The following is a 23,300-nucleotide window of genomic DNA, read 5'->3' on the forward strand; positions in this document are numbered from 1 at the left end:
TAAACCAAGTTCTTACTTCACCTGTTAAACTTTGGACAAAAATTTTCATTCTCACATCATCATCATCTATCTCATAATTCTCAAAGTAGTCTTGCATTTTCTTTGTATGCTGTAGGGTAGTATATGTACCTGTACCATCAAAATAAGTGATCTTACTTTGATAATCCTGAGGCATAGCCCCAGGATTTCCAGGTAGCTGCAAAGGGGCATATCTATTTGCCATATTTACAGGAACAAATGGAACAACAGGAAGAAATGGGACAGCTGGAACAACAGTAACGGTGGTAGAAATATGGGTAGTAGATGGTGGTGTAGAGAAGGTGCTTTGAGAGGTGGATGAGGAAGAAGGAGAAGAAGGAGTTATGTGAGGACGAACTGAAGGTTTAGCAGGGGTTGGAATATAACTTTGCTGAACTGCTTCAAGGCTAGAATCAGCAAGATCTTCTTGTTCCTCTTGTTTCCTAAGAATCTTTGGGATTAAATTAGGATTGTCAAAAACAGCTGGAGGATCTGGGTCAGGATTTGACCTGGTATAACGAGTTTTCTTCTTTGGAGCCAGCTTCCAAATTTGTTTTTGGTATTTTCTGGGAAATTTATGATTTTAGGAAGGAACTGATCAAAAAAAAATTTGGAACAGTTGTTTAAAGCTTAAAATTAGAATGAAGATTGACTGAAGCAACTTTTATTTAATCTTGTAAATGCAAAGCAAGAACAGTTTCAAAGGCTTCCTGGCTGACATTCAGGCTTCATCTGTAGTTTTAAGGAATAGACAGCAATTGAAAAATTCGTTCGATCCCCAGCGGAGTCGCCAATGATGTTATCACTCAGGTTGTTCCCTTTGACTCCCAAGGGAATACGGCCGAGGTAACCACTAACCAATCTTTTAGCTACAGGTCCTAGCCTACCTGCAACCAGAGAGGGATCTCTCTTTATGATTTAACTTTGTTTTGGTGTAATTTTAGGCTAGTTATAATGTGCAGGATTTTGTTTTGAGTTTGGTTGGATGGTGGTTTCAAATAGATCTGATATACAGCTCTCAGAATAGCTTAAACTATTGGGTAATGGAGTCAATGACTGTGTACTGCTAAAAGCGCTTGTTGGGAAAGAGGTAGTACTACAGAGCCAGAAAGGTATCCATGAAACAAATCTTCAAATTTAGGAATAGATGGCATGGAATCAGGGAATGAAAGGCAGTCAAGGATCTTTCACTATGCTGATAGAGGGAAAGGTGAGAATATTATCTAGGAGCAGTTAATAATTCTTAAACAGAATTCATAATGAAAGAATCAGTGCAAATATGAGCAATTAAGAATTCATATTCATGACCAATTCTGCAGAAAACATAATTAGAAACAGAGATTGAGCAAAGGGTGTATTTAAACAAGTCTTGAGGTATTCTTTTTCTCTGTTGCTGAGATCATGAATCATACATGCAAATTTAGCAAACATAGGAAAGACAAAACATGGTTTAGAAAAACTTATTGTTTCATTAAACAACACAGGAATCCTGTAGCAGAACGCAGCTCATCACATTCACATCCAGACAGTGCAGAAATCATAAACTCCATCAGCTCTTTGTATTAGAAAATCTGTAAGTTACAACGCAGCTCTTAGAGCGAAAATCATCAACCAACCCCAAATACGTTCTATGGGGAGGTATATATACAAAAATATGATACAAAATATCTAGATGATGAGTCTTCATGTAATAAATTACATCACCAACTCTTCCAAGGAAGTAAATGAAGAATTAAATACTGTAGTTAATATTGGCTTGCTAGCTGTCTATTATGTCAGAGAATTTTTGACTTTCTGGGCTGAATGAGTCGGCTGCCTGCCGCGCATTTATTCTGCGTGTGCTTTTCTAGTGCTGTTATGCTGCCTGTTGTTGTCTTGGTCTTCATGGTCTTCATCTTTGGTGCTGGGCTACTTTACTTTTGATGAGCTGTAATTGACATTCCAATTCTGCTTTATGCTGCTTTGCTGGACCGTGCCATCTATATATGCTAAACTGTAGTTTACAAAAAAGAATTAATACCCAAAATCACCTGAGCAATGTCTCCAACATTCCTCTCCACCAATCTTCTGTAGGTAGCTGATGTCTTTGTATCTTTATCAGTGTTTCATCAGCTTCTGTGTATCTGTAAAAGTTTGGCTGTTCTTCAAAGAGATGATTTATCTCATGTGCAATATAGAATAGATTTTCTAATTTATCAAAGACAGCCTGTCCAGTTGGAGGCCCTGTATCTTCTGAAGTGCTTGAGGAAGCTGTGATTTGGTTGGCAGCAAAATTGTTCACTCTGTTGGCATAATGCTCATGTGACAGCAGTTTTCCAGCACTAGTTACTAGGCTAGGTAGCCCTCTGCTCTGTAATGTTGCCATCTTTATTTTGAAGTCATTCACCTCTGCTTGCATCTCTTGGCATTTACTCTCCAATGTCTACACAAAATTCCTAAGGGTTAGCACACTTTTTATTAGCAAAATAGTTTCAGTCTTGTTCCTGATTCCCAATTCAGCCAACTGCCCTTTGGTGTGAGTATTCAAAAATTGGATCATTCTGTTAGCTTGCTCGGGCATATTTCCTAGAGATGTTCTAGCCTTTTCGTTTTCAAACTGAGCCAAGATTATTAAATCCATTTTCTCATGAATAGTCTCAATGGATTTCCATTGGTCTGTAATGGATTGGCCAATCTTGGCGCACAAGATTTTCTTGATATCTGCTAGGGTCCTACCAAAAGTGAGCTCTTTCTCCAGCTCCTTTATTCTTCTTTCTAAGGCCTTGACTTCCCTTGTCTTCTCAGCCACTTCTTGTTTTGATTTATCATATTTTTCCTCAATCTTAGCCAGCTTTTCCTTGGTTTCTTTCAATTCTGCCATTTGCAGTTCCAAGGCTTCTATTTCTTTCATCATGTTGTCCATTTTCAAGCTGGTGCCTTGCTCTGTAGGTGCTGAGGTAGTTGCTGAAATTGGTGCTGAGCTTGAGGCACCTGCTTCTGATGTTGTACCAGTGGGAGGGACTGTTGTGGTGGCCGTGGGAGGAGCAGCTGTAAGAATCTGAGCTGTTTGAATTGGCTGAGAGGCCAACTCTCCCTGTCTCCCCTGTAATGATGCCTCCAAGGCACTTTCTGTCTCTACCAACCTTTTATGTAAGGTTGTAAGCAAAGCTACAACGTCCTGCTCCTCTTTTTGTTGGGCCACCTCTGTAGCTTGAGGATGCAATGTGGGTGACAGCTTGATTTGTCTTCTTAGGGCAGCTATGTCTTCATCCTTCTTTTTTATCAAGGCCTGCACACCCTTGGGATCAGTGGGGTCATGTCCCAACTCTATGATGATCTCCTCCAAGGACTTGATCCTATTGTCCTTGGCCTGTGATGAGGCTTTCTCCAACTCTAGTTGGGCAACAGTATTGTGTAAGGAGTTTTGCAATCTGTGGGCTAACAATGTCTTATCTGCTAGAGTAGAATATACCATCTCCCCGGTCTGCTTGTGCAATTCAATCTGGTCCATCGGATGGATATCCTTGGCAAACACTTCCAGATTGGTTCTAATGTAATCAGCAGCTGATTGGGGTTGTTGAGTTGTAGGTCTGAAGTGACCGAGGGTCAATCTTCCTTCCTGGATGTCATAGGCTACCATTAGCCTTTGCTGATTGGTAGGGGCCATCCTTATTAGCTGGTTGTACAGCTGTAGTCTCACTGGCTCATTCATGGCTTTGATATCAGTGAATGCTTTTTTAATATCAGAGGCTTGTCTGGCCTATTGCCTTGTGGATGTTACTTCCACCCCCTGCTATCTTTCTTGATCCTACTGAAAGGAGCTGGCCGATGTTTCCATGCTTGGGGGAATTTGCTGTTTTGTGGGCCCTTCTGGCATTTCTTCCTCCGAAAAAGGATTTAACCTTTGCCTCTTCTCTCCTTGCTGATCTGTAGATGTCCCTGGAGGGGTCTCTTCCTGCCTATCTCTCTTCTTTGCCCTTTCCTCATTTAGAGGTGTTTGTAGCACAGGAATTTCAGTCACTTTTGCTTGAGTTACAGGGTCTTGCCCTTGACTCTGTCCATCTGTAGAAACCGGCTGATCTGCCATTGTTTCTTGCTGTCCCAAATTGTGCACTTGTTCTTCTGAATGCTGCACCTCTTTTCCTTTATCTGTTGCTGCAGGTGATGCACTTACTTGGGCAGGTTGCTGGTGGGCCGTGGCAGAAGAGGTGCCTTCTCCAAGGTGCCGAGGAGCTGTAAAAAAGACCTGTCCAAAAGATTCCAAGTCAACAGATTTTTCCAGATTCTTGATTGCTTTTTCTGTTATTTCTTCTTCAGTGAGCTCTTCCATTAGGGTGCCTTCTACCCATTCTTGTTGATTGGCATATTGTTCAAGTTGAGGAATATTGTAATGTACATATCCTGCAAGCCTATATTTGATTCTTCTAAGGCTTATAAAGTGATTGGGATCATAAGGTGACCAAATGAAACTTAGTTTGAGCTTAAGCTTCTCTCCCAAAATCTGATCAGCATCCTTCCATGCTTCTTCCCTCTTATTGAAAATAAAGGGACCCAATTGATGTCTGATTTTCAGCTGTGCCTTTTTTCTTTTGCCAAAGAAATGAATCCTATCTGCATTACCAAACTGTCGAAAGTATTCTAAGGCAAAGAGTCTCATGGGTACATATTTTGGTAGTTTGAAGGGGGCTAATTCACAGCCATAGACCTTGATTATTGTGTGGTTTTGGTAGAAATACCAGTCACCAATGCTGTAGCTTTTGGAAAGCCGTAGAATCTTTTGCATCTCATCAATGAGTCTGGGGGGAGGATCTGTTGATAGTAAGCAAGTAGCTGGATAGAAAGAAAGGTCAATGAACTCACAGTATGTGTATGGGGAGTAACTAATATGATGGAATACTGATGACCAAAATATGAATGACCTCCTCTCCCCCCTAGCATCCAATTTTTTGAGCACAACTGGGAAACTTTCAGACTGATAATATAGCAGCAAATGATAGATGTATGAGGTGTATTTGAATACCCTTTCCCTTTCTAGGCTCATGAATTGCTCATGAATCTTATCAGCAATGAAGGTAGTATAATCATACTGGACAGCAGGGGGCTGTCCTGGAGTGAAGATAGACATCAAGGTAAAGACAGTGCTGTCCACAATCTCACTTGTTCTGAATCCCAGGATGTAGGAGATCATATCTATAAGCATTTTTCCCTCCTCGGTAAATGCAACATGGAGATAAGGGATCGTAAATCTGGAGTAACAGTCTGGGGGCATAAACAACTTAGCAATTCGGTCAATCTCTGCAGGGGGCAATTTTGATGCTTGATCTAACAGATTCTTCATGGAAAGGGGGGACTAATGGCTGAGTTGGTTTGAATTGCAACATCTCATTGATAGACTGAGGAGTAATGTAGAAGAGGACTTTACCAGTAGGGCTCATCACTGCCCTCTGAGAAGGATCATAATTGGAACAGTACTGATGGATGAGGTCAGGGAAAACATTTACTGAGGGCAAGTAGTACATGGGCATGTTGGACTCCCATATTCTTAATGGATCAGTTTTGTTTCTGAATTTATTCCTTATCTCACAAAAGGCTTGAAGATGAGGCTTTACTCCTTCCATATCATCAATTTGATAATCTATATCTGCCAGTGGAAGCCATTCTAACTGTCTATGGGGTGCATTTAGTGGTGCAATATTGAGGGAAACTGGGGCCTCCATGTTTTGACTGTGATGACAGTTGAATTAGGCCTGTATTTCAGCAAGGGACAGAGTTCTGTTGAAGGCTTTCTGAGCAAGGAACTCACAGTTTAGGTTTTGTGCAGAGATGCTATTCAGGAGTAAAACTCAAGGGGAATGAAGAGTAAGGAGGGCTTTGTGATAAGTACACTGGAAAGGGGGAAAAATAAAGGGCTTTAGCAACCTGTTTTTAGTGATTCTGTGGGTAAATTGGAGCTGTAATTCGAGCTGGAGATGGCAATTTTATCAGGGGGGCAGAGATGCTGGGTTTTGGCCGCAAATGAAGTTATGTGGGGCAGAGAGGAAAAGGTTGCAGGTGCCAATGTCTTTCAAGTGGATTTTTAGGTGTATTTGGCTAATTTTGTAGAGAAATCATGAAAAACAGGGTTACTGGTGTTTTTCGGGTAAATACCTGTTTACTTTGAGAAATGCTATGGTGAATAGTTGCGGGCAGAGGCTGAACAGGTCGGGTTGCAGGTCGAGTAGGTCTTGGCAACTGTCGGGCACATCGAATGCGCACTGGACGTAAGTGGCATGCAAAAGTTTGTAACATTTGTTTGCAAAAAAACAAGTGAAAAACGACGTTTTTCGCGATTTTTAACACAAATTTGGGATTTTGCGGCATTTTGGCACTTTTTTGCTATGACGTCAGCATGATGTCATCGACAGGTCCCGAGTACGGCAGGGTGACGTGGCAGCTGACTGGGTTGATGACGTGGCACAGGACACGGTGGCAGGGTAGGGACGGAGGCAGATGCGGTGGCGGTGACACGTAGCAGTGGCGGGTTGACACGGAGGTGACGTGAGCGGTGACGTAGCCCTGTCGTCAGGGGCGGAGAGATAGAAGGCGGTTTGTGGTTTTATCGGACCACCTTCTGTACGAGGGCGGTAAGTGTCAGAGGGGCTCCGATACAATCACGTGGAGACACACGTCTTTTGTACGGTGGATAAACCGCGATGCTATCGGAAGCTAACTGTCGAATGTCGGGGTGGCTCCGAAATCGGTGAGAGCCGTTGGATGGGGAGGGCCCGATCCGACGATGGACAGAACTATGAGCTGTGGGTACGATAATGTACAGGGCTCGCTGAATATTATATCATTTGTTTATATGGCGGGGGTTCAAACCTTTGGGTTTGTGGGTTATATATGGTTTGTGCGTCGGGGGTAGAGTTTAATTGTTTAATCAAATATTTAAACAAAACCCGAAAATGTGAGCGCGCAGGGTAAAACATTAAGGGTTATGGGTAAGAAAGGGGAAGGGAATGGTTATTAATTTAACCAAATGCTAAATCAATTCCAGGTTTGAACGCGGAAAGGCTAATGCCAAGCCCCAAATGAACTTAGCATTTCCCCAAACTTATGTTATAGGGCTATAGTGCCAAGGGGTGGGAATATGTATTATTTTTGGGTTTTTATATAATTTTTTGTATAATAGGGGATAAGGAAATGATCTAGGGAGCTAGATAATAGAGTTAGGAGTTAATATGACCTTGTGAAGTGAAAGTGTAGGGGCATGAAGCTAAGTTTATGAAATGGAACTTAGGCATAGTACTGAATGGAATATGGAGAAATGATCTTTACACAAGAAATGTGGCTTCTTTTCATTGAAGAAAGTCAAAGCTTGACTTAGTATTTTACAAAAATGAAGTGATAACAAGACTGGTTGGGCAGATCCTGAGGTCCTTCATGGGATATTAGTAAGAAACTTTGAGGGGGGGGGTGCAAGGGAGTTAGACATGCTTCCATAGTTCTTCCATCAAACAATTGCTTTGGCACTTTTGTCATTGATGAGATGAGCTCTCCTTTGATAAGACAAAACAGATCAAAACCTTGCTTCTGCAACCTCGAACTACCTACCCAGCCTAATACACCTAACATTTTTTTCTTCCTTTTGAATGGGTACACTTAGGCTTGCAAACCCTGATTATCCTCTTTTCTTTTGACTGCCCTCCTACCTAAATCAACCCTTATCTCTTCCAAGGGCCCAGATTAAGCAGTTGGGCTCCTTAATTTCTCTACCTAGCTACTGATCTACCAAGCTTGAACTGTTTGAACAGATCTTCATTCTCTAGACTAGAACAAGAAATTTAAAACATGGCATGGTCCAGATTGAACTGTTGGGCCATCCATCCAGCTGACAGTGGTATCTTGGCTGACCACTTTCCTGGTCATTCTTTGGGGTTCATTTTTATCATTTTTCTGACCAACTTACTCTTTTTTCCCTTTGATAATTCTTTTAGGGCATACCCTCTTCACATTTTTTAACTTTCCTATAATGCCTTTTTACAAAATATGGAACCTTTGCAGCATGAAAAGATGAACATATTTGGCACTTCCACTGTCAATCATGAAAAATGAAACCTATTGGTATAGGAACCTAACAGGTTCAATGGAAATTAGGGAAAAGAGGTGTTAGAAGTGGTTTCAAAAGAAGGGGGCCACTTTGTTAGCTCACATTATGGTCTTTTAGGGGTTCTACTTAGGGTTTGTTTACTTACCCAAATTTCTAGTGAATACATCATCATCTTGGTTGTTGGGAGCTATCACATTTGCAATAGAGGATATTAAGGGGCAATTTTGGTACAAGTGATTGTATTCATGGCATCGCCTGCACTATAAGGGAATGTGCTCATAATCAAGTTTCAGCCTCTATAGTTGATCTTGATAATATATCTCGTTGGATTCTGTAAATATCTCTAAAATTATCATGTATAAAAAAATTCTACTATATGAGATGTATGTTGCATGTTTGGTCACCTCAGACAATTCAACATAGTTCCCAAGACTATTCACGATTCCTACTAGAGCCTCTTCATCCCAAAACTCTAACAATTGAGAATACATGCATATCCATATCGAGGAAGCTATGAAATATTATTTATATAGTATAAACCTCTTCATCTAAAATACAATATAAAATATTGTTGAATTAAAAAAGTAAGGTTTGTTCTCGAACAAACAATTTATTTCTGCCAAATCTCCTAAAAAGATTGTAAAGAAGCCTTTTGTACCTAGTTTGAGTTATGTTTTCCCTTGCGTCTTCCATTTATGTTGGATCCATTGGGTTAGGTAAATTTAAAATTGTTATATGCCTAGAAACCTTTCGATTAGGGAGTAATCTCTCATAAACTGAATATAACCTACAATTAGATTGGAGCTGACTTCAAATTTTGGATCAATGTTTGCCTTAGGAAGGAAACTACTAGGCTTGTGCCAACTAATAGGAAGAGACAATTGCTATATATTTTATTGGTTACCATCAATATTTTTCTCAATATTGGGAGGAAAAGTACTAGATGATTTCCCTGATTTTGTCAATCCTAAAACAACTTGTCTGTAAGAAGAAAAAACACTCCCTCCTTTGGCATTTTCCAAGGAAAGAGCAATGGATAGCATGTTGGCATCGATGACAATAGGGAGTCATTTGTGTTGGGAATTAATGCCAATGTATAGATGTATTATACATGGTTGATTGATGTTTCACTAATGTACTCTCATGACTTGCATGTTGTATAGGTGTTGAAGGTGTGATGATCTAATTCAAAGAAGATTTGGGTAGAGAATTCCTAGCTTTCCCAATTTATGGAACAGACATTGATTATGGCTTGACAATTGGTGCTTGAAAATTTTAGAACCTATATTTCCGGTGGAAAAAGGGCATCCACAATATAGTTTAAACACTGGTAAATGGTGCCCGTGGACCTATGCATGAACAAGGAAAACCACAAGATGATCTAAGGTAATTTCCAAGGAATTGGCATCAATCAAGTTGATTGAATTGGTCTAATAATGTTGATATGGTTTCCAACATTGTGGAAGACATTCAATACATTTGATTTTTTCAATGCAATGACTAATCATTTGATCTAGTCTGAGTTAATTAATGTCTTGATCTGGTCTCATCCTTTTGTTTTGATCTAGTAGAAATGATGTGATTTGAATAAGTGCATACAGAATTCATGGATGCATTAAATATCTCATATTTAATGGTTGGGAAATAAAATTAAATATATTATATCTTGGAATGGATTGGGGTTTGGTTGTTGGGTATGCTCCCTTGTGGAGTAATGTAAACACAAATCATTTTATTTCCTCGTGTGATGGTGTGCATGGAGAGCACTAATGGAGTTTGAATGTGAGGCTAAGGACAAATCTCTTTTATGGTATATATGTTACATTATTTATACCAAAATGTTGATGTTATTTGAAGAGAGATATTATCAAGTTCACATAGATCACTGACATCCCTCATTGGAATTTCATGTGTGAATTAAATTTTACTATGGGTGCCTAGATTTAGACACATGACTGTTGGTTCAATGGGAGAAGGAGATGGTCAATATAAAGTATTAAGACATCAATTTGATATCAACCTTGTTGTCGTGTGATGTATGACTTGAAGCAATTGGAAACCAAATGTATACATATATGATGGAGTGAAGTGGATCTATGGTCTTGTTGTACTATGTAACAAGCCCCCCATTTATATGAGTAATAGTTAATAATTGACATATAAATGGGGACCCTTTTAAATTTTTAGCCTTTGAAAATAAGAACTAACTCTACAAGTTTGCCTAAAAAAAAAAAACCTTCAAAAGTGAACTCATGCCTAAATCTCTTATAGCAAATCACATCTTGTAGTTTTCCATGTAACAATTGTTAACATTCCATTGGGAATCCTGAAATGCGATATGCGATGAGGTTCATGCTGCGATTTTCTGATCACAACACTTGAATAACATGCAATATCACTTCACAAATCACAAATTCATAGGGCATGCCATTGTGTCACCCCTTAAGAATTTGTGAAATGCGATGTTGCTATTCTAGCAATCGCATTTCGCATTAACTATGAATAATGTTATATGGCAACGTTTGAAAATTCCAATGCACAAATAAAGTGTGAAGCATGAAGAAGTTATTGAGTTTTAATGTAATAATGAGTGGTTTGACAGAGTAATTAATGTTTAGCATCTCGAGGAAAGGAATTTATGTTTTCAAGTTATGGCTAGTTAACACTGAAATCTCATGTAAAATCTTCCCACGATTCAAGGTCATTTCAAAGAACTCTCTACCATAATTTCCCTCCATTGTGTGTGTTGATATATCTCTTTTGTTTCAGGCAAGCTTCAAAAGAGATGTCATTGTGAAAGGTGATGCAAAAGAAGAAGAATCAGAACATTACAATGTCCGGCTTATCAGAGATGTCACCTATATTCATTGATACAGTTTGCAGTGCCAATGGAGGAGCGATGGTATAGGAAGTCCTATACAACAGACTTGAAGATGAGTGTTCTAAAATTGCTTTCATAAAGGAAATCACTGACTCAATAAAACCTTTGGGGATCCAATTCAAAGATGTTTCGTACTCCTTCCTTCACAAAATAGGAGCAAGAGTGAAAATACTATACAATGATATGATTATATGGGTGATGGAAAATATCATTATTGAAGACAGGCAATTTAGGAACTCGAAGATGGATATGTGGTCATTCAATGCTGAAGGCCTGAAGCAAATGTATCATATGCCTGACCCTCGGGACATATATGACAAATCATACCTGGCCAACTTCACAAAGAAAAATGAAGAACCTTTCAAGATGATCCAAGACTGGAGGGTCCTAGAGAACAAGTTCAAATATGATAAAATGGGTATGTATCATGTAGCTTCTTTGGAAAACCCCTATAACTATGCAACTTCTATGTTATGTAGGCTATATGGATTACCTAATAATAACAAGTTTTCCATAGAATGGATTCCTTTAATTGATGCTTGTGTCAATTCCCACATAATGAATTGGGCCACTATCCTATCTGATAACCTAGCCACTGCCATCTTCGAGTATCGTCAAAAGAGGTCCTCCTCCACAAAGAACCTTCACCATTTTATTTCAATGCCTATATCATGGATGCAATCTGTTTCTATACTAAATTTCCAATCGTGGGTTCGGAATGGACTTTGCAGGACCCTTACCCCATCCATCTTAGCCATAAACAGATTTGGGAATCTGATTATATACCCCATTTTTATAAAATATGCCACGATGTTATTTTACCATTGCATCAATTGATTTTTAATAAGAAAGCCTCCAGGTTTTCCAAATAAACTGGTACAGAACTTCTCATAGTAGGAAAGTATTTTGTTGAAGAATGGCTTACATCTATTAGAGTTTCTAGCAGTACAGTGGACCCACATGTACTCCCTTTGTATGTCTCTGATAAGCTACTAGAAAGATAAATAACTCACCAGATTGTGGGTAAAGGCTTGACCAAGACCCTAAAAGATAACATGAAGTCTTTGTGGCCATCCTTTCCCATTCGGTATGGTTATTTTTTGTTAGAAACTTTCAACCATGCATCGAAGGAATCACTAAGCCTAGAGAGCCTCAGGCTCCATACTCTGCCAAAGAGGCAATTCAACCCAGACAAGATAGCACATAGTATTACTATCATAGTAAAGATTAAGCCCTTTAATCATGAGGCTAATGATTCCAAAGATCTTTTACAACTTGTTGAATCATTCAAACAAGCATTCGATTGGGAAAAGGCTAATTTGAGTCTTGAAGATTTTGAAAAGTTTCAGGAATTCAGAAATGAAAGGCTCGAAATAATTCCATTGCATTTGTTAAGAGCTGAAGACAAACCTACACCTAATGTAACTATTAACATCGAGGGACCAAATTCTCGCATAGAGTCTCAAGTGGCCATAGACAAAGCAAAGGATACAGGGAAAGCCCGGGACACCAAGATTAAAGTGGAATCCAACAGGAGGTCAATTGAAAAGTAGGTCATAAGTGACCTAACTAAAGATACCAGTTCCGAGATCAAAAGAAACAATTTATATAATGAGTGGGACCAGTTCAATAAGAAACTACAAGACACTCCTAAGACAACAGATGCCCAATAAACGACGGAATATCACACTCCTCTGCAAACTCAGAAAACTTCAGAGTTTGAGTCGATGGATGTGAAAGGGACAATTTTGCAGCATACAAAAATCATTCTTGCATTTCCAACATCATAAATTATCCTAAAGGTGATTGAAAGTACACCTTTAGATGTATTCTACAGCCCACTGTACAAGGCTATAGTGAGAAGACGGAGGAAAATAAGGAGGGTGGAAACACCCAAGATCCCAGTAGGGAATGAGCCGATGGACATAGTCTGGAAGGATATCCCTTTCAATCCTACTAAAAATTTAACAAGATTGTCGTAGTTTACAGGGGCGTATGCTATTGCCACCATGGCTAAAGCTACAGAGGTATCTATTTTGTTAAGGGAGAGGGAAGAAAAGATAGCACAGCTCGAGAAACAACTGCAAATTGAAAAAGCAAATGTAAACTAGCAAGCTGCTGAAAAAATCGGTCAATTGCAGAAGAATATTGAGGTATTAAAGATAAGCCATGAAGCAGACATTTCTTTGAAGAACATGAAAATCCAAGAATTGCAAGAAGCCATGGAAAAATATTAAGATGTCCCTACTGTCAATGAATTCATGAAAGAGGAAATGGAGCTAAATTCCCTTCTATCGAAACAACAAGATCTATTTTTCCAAAGAATGTCACATGTCACTCCTTATCTAATCACCAGTGATGAGTTGAAGGGTAAGGCGATTGACCAGAGAACTAAATTTAATGATTTAGATACAAAGATCTCTGAATTCATTGAATGGCAAGAAACTGAAGAAGGAAGGACAGCGAATCTACCCAAGATTGAGTTGATGCATAAGGACATTTTTTTCACATATTGGGATGCACAGATCAAACAGGCAGAATTAGCAATGTAAAGAGCACCAGGAGTGGCAAAGAACATAGTAAAAGCAGTAAATTACACTTTGCACACTACCAACTTGATGAAAGAAGGTAATCCAAAGGTGCTACCAGATTTAAATGACTTGGATCAAAACTGGAAGGCAAAGGTGAAAACCCAAAGGGAAGCAATCACAAAGTTATCAAAGATTGACTGGGAGGCATATTGGCAATACCTTGTCAAGCCTCACAGCCAAATCATGACGCTCAATTGCTCACTCCATTCAACTCAAAGGATGTTGCCACCTCTCACAGATGTTATCTTCATAGGACAGGTCATAATGCAGTTCGGGGCACCTCTTCAAGTGAAAACGATGTTTGCTATATGCAATCTAAAGGAGAAGCTAGTAGATAGCAAGTCAACTTTATAACCTTTGCTCATCAAGTCTCTTTTATTTTCAGAGTTAGTTGCTAGTTAGGAGGAAGGTTGTTTGAAACCTCCTCAAATTTTTGTATAATCTATTTTTGAACATTAGCTAGATAGCATTCATACCCTTCTTGTGCATTTAGAGAAGGGTCCACAATTTTATCAAAAACATTTGCAAAGAATGCATTTATGTAAGTTTGTGAATTCCTTTATGAAATTATGGAACATGGTCATTTCTTTTAAATATCAGATTACATTCCTTTGTTGATGCACTATTGTATACTTAGAGAATAATTCGATTTGAAGAAAGGAGTTGATCTATGCCATTAGTCAAATGAGAAGAACTTCACACATATGGTACTTTTAACTTGTATGATTAGTTTTTATTTATTTTTTAATTAGTTATCACATTTCATTTTCATGAATTGTATATGGAATATATTCTTTTTGTTATGCGTTAATTTCACTACTGTATGATGCCTAGCTGAAAGTGTTTATTTTCATATATAATCATAAGATATATGCAATATAGTTTATACATTTCTTTGACTAACTACTTAGTCAAAGAAATTATATTTACATGTTATCATCTTTTTTTAATGCATAAATGATATTTATTTTCACATGTCAACCAGATATCATTTTAGGTTGCATATCACATAGAATACGAGGGTTTATATTAAATTAAGTTAGCTAGAGATTTTCATGATAGAATAGGCCATTTAGTTATCATTATTACTAAAATCACTTGAAAAACACCCACTCTCATTTTAAAACCCATAGTGGGACACTGGTCCCATCATCACCAGTCGGAGCCACCACTTCAAACAGAAAAGGATTTGTCTTTAAGGTCTTGACCAGGCGGTTATCCTCCATGTTGGAGCACCAAAAATCTAACGCTTCAACATTTTTGTGCTAGAAGGAAGGCCATCTGACTATGAATGGCATATAAACCTAAAGATCAATTAAAAAACCTTCATAAGAGTCAAAACCCCTCCACAAATTCTACTTCCTCTAGATCTTGTTCAAAATCTCCAGATCAGAAATCTGAAGTTCTAGAAACATCTCCCTTATCTCTTGAAGTATTAATACAACCACCTTATTCAGATTACACTCCCGAGTCTCTCGAAGTTCACTCCTTAATACAGAAATTGGAACAAATATCCATTTATGCCGAGAAACCAGAGAGACCCAAAGCCTCTTAAGAAAGTGTCACTTTCTTAATATGAGAAATTGGTGTTTTAACTTGGTTACAAAGCGAAAGGCTCAGAGTAACTCCTTTTGAGCTTACCATTCATTCGTGATGGTGAGCTCTAGTATTGAAGAAATAATGCTGCAACTCTTGGGGCTTCCTTCTTTACTTTTATCAACTTGGTAGTTCGTAACAAACTTGGAAGTGACGATGCTATATGCAAAAGTACTAGCTCTTACTGCAAGCTGTCACTTGATCAGCTGGCACAAGTTCGCTAGGAGCTTAAGCCAACTTCTATGAGTTCTCAGAAGAATCTTTTACTATAATGGAAGAAAGCTAGCTCTATAGGGGCTATTCTGCTTGCAAAAAGAGAAGGAAAACTGAATTGAAACACAAACCTTAGCAAACCCTAATTTTGCAAGAAAAGAGATGGAAATTGCTGAAATGGGTGCCATTGACTACTGAAAAGGTAAAATGCATTTATTCAAGCTACTTCTGAATAGAAATGAGAAGAAATCATATTTTTGTATTTTTGAGTATTTTTATGTGAATTGTTGTGCTTGTGATTTGACTAGTTGTGACTGTGCAGGGGTTTGGTGGCAAAGGAGGATGGAGTTGGCTTTTGCAGATGGTGAGGAAGGAGTGGAGAGGTCCTAAGAAGTCCCTGGTACCCTTCTGGAGACTTCCATTGTGATCAGACTTCGAAAAATCACTCGCATGAACTTCTATAGGAGGCTGCAGGGGATTTATAGGAGGTTCTACAGGAGAATCTATAGGAGGAGGCCGAAAGTGGTTTTTGGAGGCTTGAAGGTGGAAAAACGATGGGAAAATGGAAATGAAGGCTGGATGGAGGTGTTGAGGGGTCTAGGACTCTGTCAATGAAGATCAGGAATGAAGGAGATGGTTGGATTTGTTCAAAGGTCAAGAAAGCAACTTTGCACAAAAATGCAGAAAATAGAGCAGTTTGGCGGAATGAGGTGAATGAGTGGGGAAATCTTGAGAAATGAACTAGTACAAGCTGGGATATGGAGGAATGATAAGCTGGAGTGTTCTACACATGAGTTGCACACTTACTTCTCGAAACTGACCCAAGCAAGAACAGGAAAAACAGAGTTTTGTCTATTTTGACATAAAATTTGACCTAAAACCAGAGAAAAGAACTTTATGGACATAAATTATGTGAGAAAGCTATGGTAAATTAACAAGAAAGGATCTAAGCATGTGAATCCAAACTGATATCAACTTCTCCAACTCAAAATATCACACTAGCAATTGCATTGGAAGAGCAAAAACAGTGTTTTTGGTGGCAGCAGTAGTGCCTTGATCTCAAATCATGGTCCCAAGGAGGGAGAAAGGAGATCAAGACCTACTGGTAGCCTCTCTGGATATTTTTCTGTTACTGTAGCAAAATATCTAATCAACTTGAAGCAAGAACAACTATTCTAACCATCAAAAGCAACCTAATTAATAAAGCAAGATTTAACCTAAACAACATAAATTATCTCATGAATGCAAGCAATAGCATATAAATACACAGAGGAGGTGCTGGGAAACTTGGGTTGGGCCCTAACCCAAGAGCTTCAGCCCTCTAGGAAAGATCAGTGCTAGTTCAAAACTAGATTCATCTTCATTTATCGAAAAATAGCAGTTACATCACAAAACTCTCTTCAAAAAGAGCTTGAAAATGAGCTGAGTAAAAAGCTGCAAAAAAGTGCAAAAATATACTATGAAATGGCTAAAATCTAACTAAAAAAGTGAGGTCCTAAGCCCCCTTATTTATACAAATGAAGTCCCCCAACAGTCCTCCTAAAATCAAGGAACTCTGTTTCCTAGAACTGAAGATAAATAGCAGTCCTACTTGACTTGCTCGACTGCCCCTTGGAAAGTGGACCTTTGTGCTCCAAGCTTCTGATGGAGAATTCGAGGTAAGGGTTCATAAATTAAGGGGACACCCTCCTACAAATCCTCTCCCTTGTTCTTCCTCGAATTTGGCTGCCAAATGCTCATTAAAACTTTGATTTTGTCTCAAAATTGACCAAAAATCTACATAAAGCACACATTAGACTTTGTGGCATAATGACTAACCCAATTCACTCTATTAGCATAAATATAATCAAAAACATGCAATAAACTAATGAGAATGGTGGATTAAGTCAAACTAAGAGGCTAAATGAGCCCATATAATTACCCATTTCTGGGGCTCACATCACCCCCTACTGAATGGGTTGCTCATCCTCTGAGCACCTAGTCTATCTCTTCATCCTTGATGGCTCTGATGGATTCCCTGAAACCCCATGCTTCTGATGTGATATCCTCCTCTTTATCATGGAATCCTACCATTCTATCAACCTCCTCCCACTGTTTTCTTTCTTCTTCCTCTTTCTCCTCTTCTTTTGTCTTCTCTGCCTCTATTAACTTTGCTTCCTCAAGCTCTGTTTTGGTTTTCTTCTCATCATGTTTAGTTTCTGCCTTCTTTGCTTTAGTCTTTTTCTTCTCTGGTTTAGTATTTTTTCTTTTCTATTCTGGGTTTCCTCCTTTCTGCTCCAGTCTTTTTCTTCTCTGTTTCAGGTTCTTCCTTCTCATCTTCTGTTTTGATTTCCTCCTCTGTTTCAAGTTCTTCTTTCTCTATTTTGGTCTTTTCCTCTTTTTCTGTTTCCTCCTCATCTTCCCCTGCTATATTTCTAAAAATCTCCCAGGCTATGAAGGTGTTCTTAGCAACTTGACCCAGTGGTTTTTCTTCTTTGCTCCAGGGGAGTCCAAGTGGGAGGCTTGTAATCCTATTGATAAACTCCAGTGTAAGTTCTATGGTTAGACCCTTGAAACTCACTGTGGCATGGGTTTTTGAATGAGGTTTTAAAGACAATAAAAATTCCTCTGTGACTTCCTCATCATACCCATGAAATTTTTCAAAGAAAGGCATCCAATTTTCCCTGGTAAAGAGGGCTACCACTTCTGGGTGTTCATGCAATTTGTTGGAGTTCAAAGGCTCCTTTCTCATAAAACCTCCTGGCATGGTGTTTAGTGACCTCTGAAAATGCTTAGGTGAGGAAGAAGGCAACAACTTTCAGAACTGGAAATAGAGGAATAGCTGATGTTTGTCTTTCTGAAACTAGAGAGGGAATTTCTCATGTTCTTCTTTTTTCACCACATCAATTTTGCAATTTTTCCCTCCTTTCAAACTGTTTTCACCTTGAATTTACTTCTCGGCTTTTGGAGGAACTTCAATATTTTGACAGAACAGAGAATATATAAAACAATGTTTTTTTCACACAAAGTAAACAGACTTGCAAATTCAGTTTTTCATAGGCTTGGTTTCTATGGTTGCATCCCTTTTCTTTACAGGAGAATACGGGAAAGGGAAAAAAATAGATTTTTGAGTGCAGAGAAGAAAACTGAGAGACTGTATGGAATTCAGGAAAACACAGGCAGACTTTTGAGCTCTCTTTCCTTTCTTTTTTCAACCCAATACTTTGCTTCTAATCCACCACCTTGTATAGATATATCACATGCAGAGTGGGTTTCTGAGCCTACCTCTTTGCAAGCTCAAATTTGACATAAAATCCTAAATTTTCCTCCGCAGAGCTGCTAACTGGCCTTCCTGTGGAACTTTTACAGCTTCCTGTAAAATTCCGATAGCAGAAAAATGATAGAGAATGATGGTTTCGAGGCTATGGAGGTGGTATAGAGCTTTTTGTAGCTACGAGGATGATGATAAAATGGAAACAAAGGTGGTGAATGAGTTCGAGGCAGAGTACTTATGTTTTCTGTGAGATATTTCTGTTGATGGTGAGCTGGCAAAAATGTGCGTTGGCATTATCTGGATTGTTGGTCCCTACTATAGTGCCATCATGAAATTTTACGATTTCTGTCTGTAATCACTTCCCATTATTTGCGCTGGAGTTCAAAACATCTGCCAGTACCTGTTTTTTTATATTTCCTATGAATTGACTAGACACGTGTGCTGTATGATTTATGGCTAAGTGCTGTAGAACTGGACAAGGCATTGTCTGAACTGGACGAGGGTGGCCAGTTAGCTGGCCACCGATATCATTTAATCACAACCATCTCACTGTCCATGCAGTTTTTAAATTACATTCATGCAACAGAGGAATGGGTTTAGTCACTTACCTGGAAGTCAAATGCGTTTGCTGTGAGGTGTTGTGGCCTTTCCTTCTGCTACATGCCTTTGTTTCTGTGGATGCATGCTTGTCTAGTTACTGATATGTGGCTATGCTTTGTGTAGGTTCCTTTCTGGCTGGATTTGATCTTCAGGAGTCTGCTTCAACCTTTAGATTTGCACCCTCATGCCGCTGATGTTAGATTTTTGCAGGACAGTGATTTGTTTTGTCCATAGCTCCTAAACAGTAGACTAGTTTGACTTGAAATTTTTTGAGCATGTTTCCATCGTCATTATGCACCTCCCATAGAAAAATTGTGGTCAATGGATGCATGGATTTTGAGAAAAACTGAAAATGGCTGAAGGTGACGGAGGTCAATTTCTTGGAAACCGTGCACTGGAATTGGCTGAAATTGCTTGGGTAGGTTACTATCACCCATATGCATCTCCCTGTGAAACATGTTTCTGAATGTATGCACTGATATGGAGAAAATGCAAAAATTGTTGAAGGTGATGGAGGCTGATTTCTTGGAAACCGTGCATTGGAATTGGCTGAAATTTCTTGGGCATGTTTCCATCATACCTATACAACTCCCCATGAAATAGTTTTTTAAATGGATGCACAGTTTTCAAGTTAGGGAAAAAACAAATTTCTACTCTATGTATTTTTGTATCAGAGCATTCTGCAGTTTTCTAGATAGTAAGAAAAAAATGAGCTTGGGCTGTAATGTAGACTTGGAAATGATGGAAGAGAGTTTTGAAGATTGGAGGGGGATTTATAAACCCTTTATGAAGCTTCCATGTTCCCCAAACTTCTTTTAAAATCCATTTCTAGCTCTCTGTAAATTCTACAGGAGCCTCCTGTAGAAAACACAGTTTTCAGAAAAGAAGCACAATGAGGTGGAAAGAATGTCAAAAATGATGGAGAAGGGTGAGGGAAAGTAGGATAGGTGTTATTATTGGTCTCAGAGCTTTCTTGGCACCTGCTGCTGCTTCAAGAAGTTCTCCCGTAGACCTGTAATACAACTAGAAATTCATTTTTCTTTTTTCTTTTTCTCTTTTTTTTTTTTTGAAAACAACTAAGGTGCCTCAAGGAGGTTTTCACCCTAATTGCCTGCCCTGGGTGCCTCTGAGGGAGGTTTTCACCCAGGGATCTTATTTCCTTTTTCTTTTCTCTTCTTTCTAACCCATTGACTGCCTCATGGAGGTTTTCAATCAATGAGCCAACCTGAGGCGCCTCTGAGGAGGTTTTCACATTAGATTTTTATTTTTTCCTCTTATTTTTCATTTTTTCCTTTTCCTCTTTTTTTTTTTCTCTACCCTTCCCTACTTTAAAAACAAAATCATTTTCAAGTATAAGAATACTTCTAATGGAACCATGTGCACAACGAGATGATAGACAAATTGATGTGGAGGCTTGAAATGTATGCTTTGACATATATCCTGATTTTAGAGACCAAATGATTTGACTTTGAAGGGATCAAGCATAGTTGAGGAAGAGAGTGATGCTGCACCTTAGTGACCGTCTGGAACTGTATCTCAATATAGCTGTGATGTCCTTGGGCTTTCTACTGATCTGGATCATTCTTCATGTCTTCTTCTACCATGACCTTCATATCTTCCTTCTTTTGATGATTCTTCTCTTGAATACATGGAGGATTTGATGGTAACCATGAGGGAGCTCTCTCGATCTCTGATTCTGTTGTCTTCTCTTTATCAAGTGTAGCCCATAGTTCTTTGATCTTCTCTTTTGCATCTTCTTCTACTGGATGTGGTCCTTCAATGATATCAATATAATATCTTTCTTGCAATACTCTTCCTGAGCTATGGTGAATATCATTGAGCTCAAGAGGAGTTGTTTGGAAATGTTGTACCTCAACATTGTAATTGGGTTGAGCTACTCCAATGTGCGGGTTTAGAAATGGTGGTTCCCCACTATATCCTTACTGATCCTATCTGTTATTTGGGTTTGGGTTTGGTTGAGCAAGCATTTTGGGTTTCCTTGGAGGAGCAGGAGGCAATGGTTGTGGTTGAGCAGGTGGTGGAGGGAAAAGAGTGGGAGGAGAGTTGTATTGGGGCCTCCACCCCTAATGAGGTGCATTCCACTGAGGTTGTGGTTGAGAGTAGGGGTGAAATGGATGAGCAACTAGTTGAGCATGATATTGAGGAGGATATGGCCAAGGAGGTGTTGTGGATAAGGAAGGATGAGCAAGGGTACCCCAAGAAGGTATGAATGTGACTTAGTTGGGGTTGTATGATTGAGATGTCCCTTGCATCCCCTACTAATATGGTCTAGGTCCCTACGGCCTCCTTTGGTCTATGTAATAGGTTTGTTCAGTGACTACTTCAGCCCCTTGGTACATAGCTTTAGATCTGGGCAAGAAAGGGCACTTGTCTGTAGAATGAGTTTCTTCACAGATTGAACAAACCTCTATTGATTTCAATGGGAATTCATTTCTAGGATGCCTCCTGGTGCACCTAGGACAAAACATGGCCAAATCCCTCTCTTCTTGCTCTTGTCTTATTTTGATATGCATGGCAAGCATCTGCCTCATCTCGCTCTTGAAATCTTCCAGCAAATTTTCAAACTCACCTCTAAGGGATGAGTTGGAAGAAAAGGTACTGCTGCCAACATTTCTATTTTCAACCATGGTCTCTAGAGGAATGGGTTTCTTCTTCTTCTTCCCCTATAGGTTCTTCAAATATCTCTAGCTGTTACCTAAGGGTGTTTCTTGATTGCAGCCACAGAAGAAGAGAGAAGGTTGGCTGTGTGAAGAAGTGGGGGTGTTGTGCAAACATTTTTCTGAATTATCTCTACTCCTATGAGGCATGAAATGAGATCTATTTTTGGGTGTTTTTTTTTATTTATTTTTTATTTTTTTATTTTATTTATTTATTTATTTTTTCTGCTTGTACCTACAAAACTGAAATGGATTGAATAACAAATTGCAACTAACTGAAATGAACTTGCTGAAATGAAATTGCAGAACTGAAATGAAAGTAAGGAAATGACTAATCTACTTTGCTGGAATGGAAATTGTAGAATTGAAATGAAAGTAGGAAATGACTAATTTACACTTTCTGAAATGGCAATTGTAGAATTGAAATGAAAGCAGGAAATGTTTAATCTACGCTTGCTGAAATGAAAATTGCAGAATTTGAAATGAAATCAGGAAATGTCTAATCTACGCTTGTTGAAATGAAAATTGCATAAATGAAATGAAATAAACTACTTAGCATAATGTTGCAGTAAAAAAAATAGAAGAAAAGCAGTAATCACAAAGTACTCTGACGCTTCCCCAGCAACGGCACCAAAAAGAGTGGTGAGCTCCAGTATTGCAGCAATAATGCTGAAACTCCTGGGGTTTCCTTCTTTACTTTTATCAACCTGGTAGTTTGTAACAAACTTGGAAGCGACGGTGCTATATGCACAAGTACTAGCTCTTACTACAGGCTGTCACTTGATCAGCTGGCACAAGTTCGCTAGGAGCTTAAGCCAACTTCTATGAGTTCTCAGAAGAAGCTTTTACTATGATGGAAGAAAGCTAACTCTACAGGGGCTATTCTACTTGCAGAAAGAGAAGGAAAACTGAATTGAAACACAAACCCTAGAAAACCCTAATTTTGCAAGAAAAGAGATGGAAATTGCTGAAATGGGTGCCATTGACTACTGAAAAGGTAAATTGCATTTATTCAAGCTACTTCTAAAGAGAAATGAGAAGAAATCATCCTTTCCTATTTTTGAGTATTTTTATGTGAATTATTGTGCTTGTGATTTGACTGGTTGTGACTGTTCAAAACTGGATTCATCTTCATTTATCGAAAAATAACAGTTACATCACAAAATTATCTTCAAAAAGAGCTCGAAAATTAGTTGAGTACGAAGTTGCACAAAAGTGCAAAAATATACTATGAAATGGCTAAAATATAACTAAAAAAATTGAGGCCCTAAGCCCCCTTATTTATACAAACGGAGTCCCCCAACAGTCCTCCTAAAATCAAGGAACTCGGCTTCCTAGAACTAAAGATAAACGACAGTCCTACTTGACTTGCTTGGCTGCCCCTTGGAAAGTGGACCTTTGT

The sequence above is a fragment of the Pinus tabuliformis genome, chromosome 4_2, assembly GCF_031772625.1.
Source record: "Pinus tabuliformis cultivar Carrire ecotype Pingquan chromosome 4_2, CPIR1, whole genome shotgun sequence".
Lineage (NCBI taxonomy): Eukaryota > Viridiplantae > Streptophyta > Pinopsida > Pinales > Pinaceae > Pinus > Pinus tabuliformis.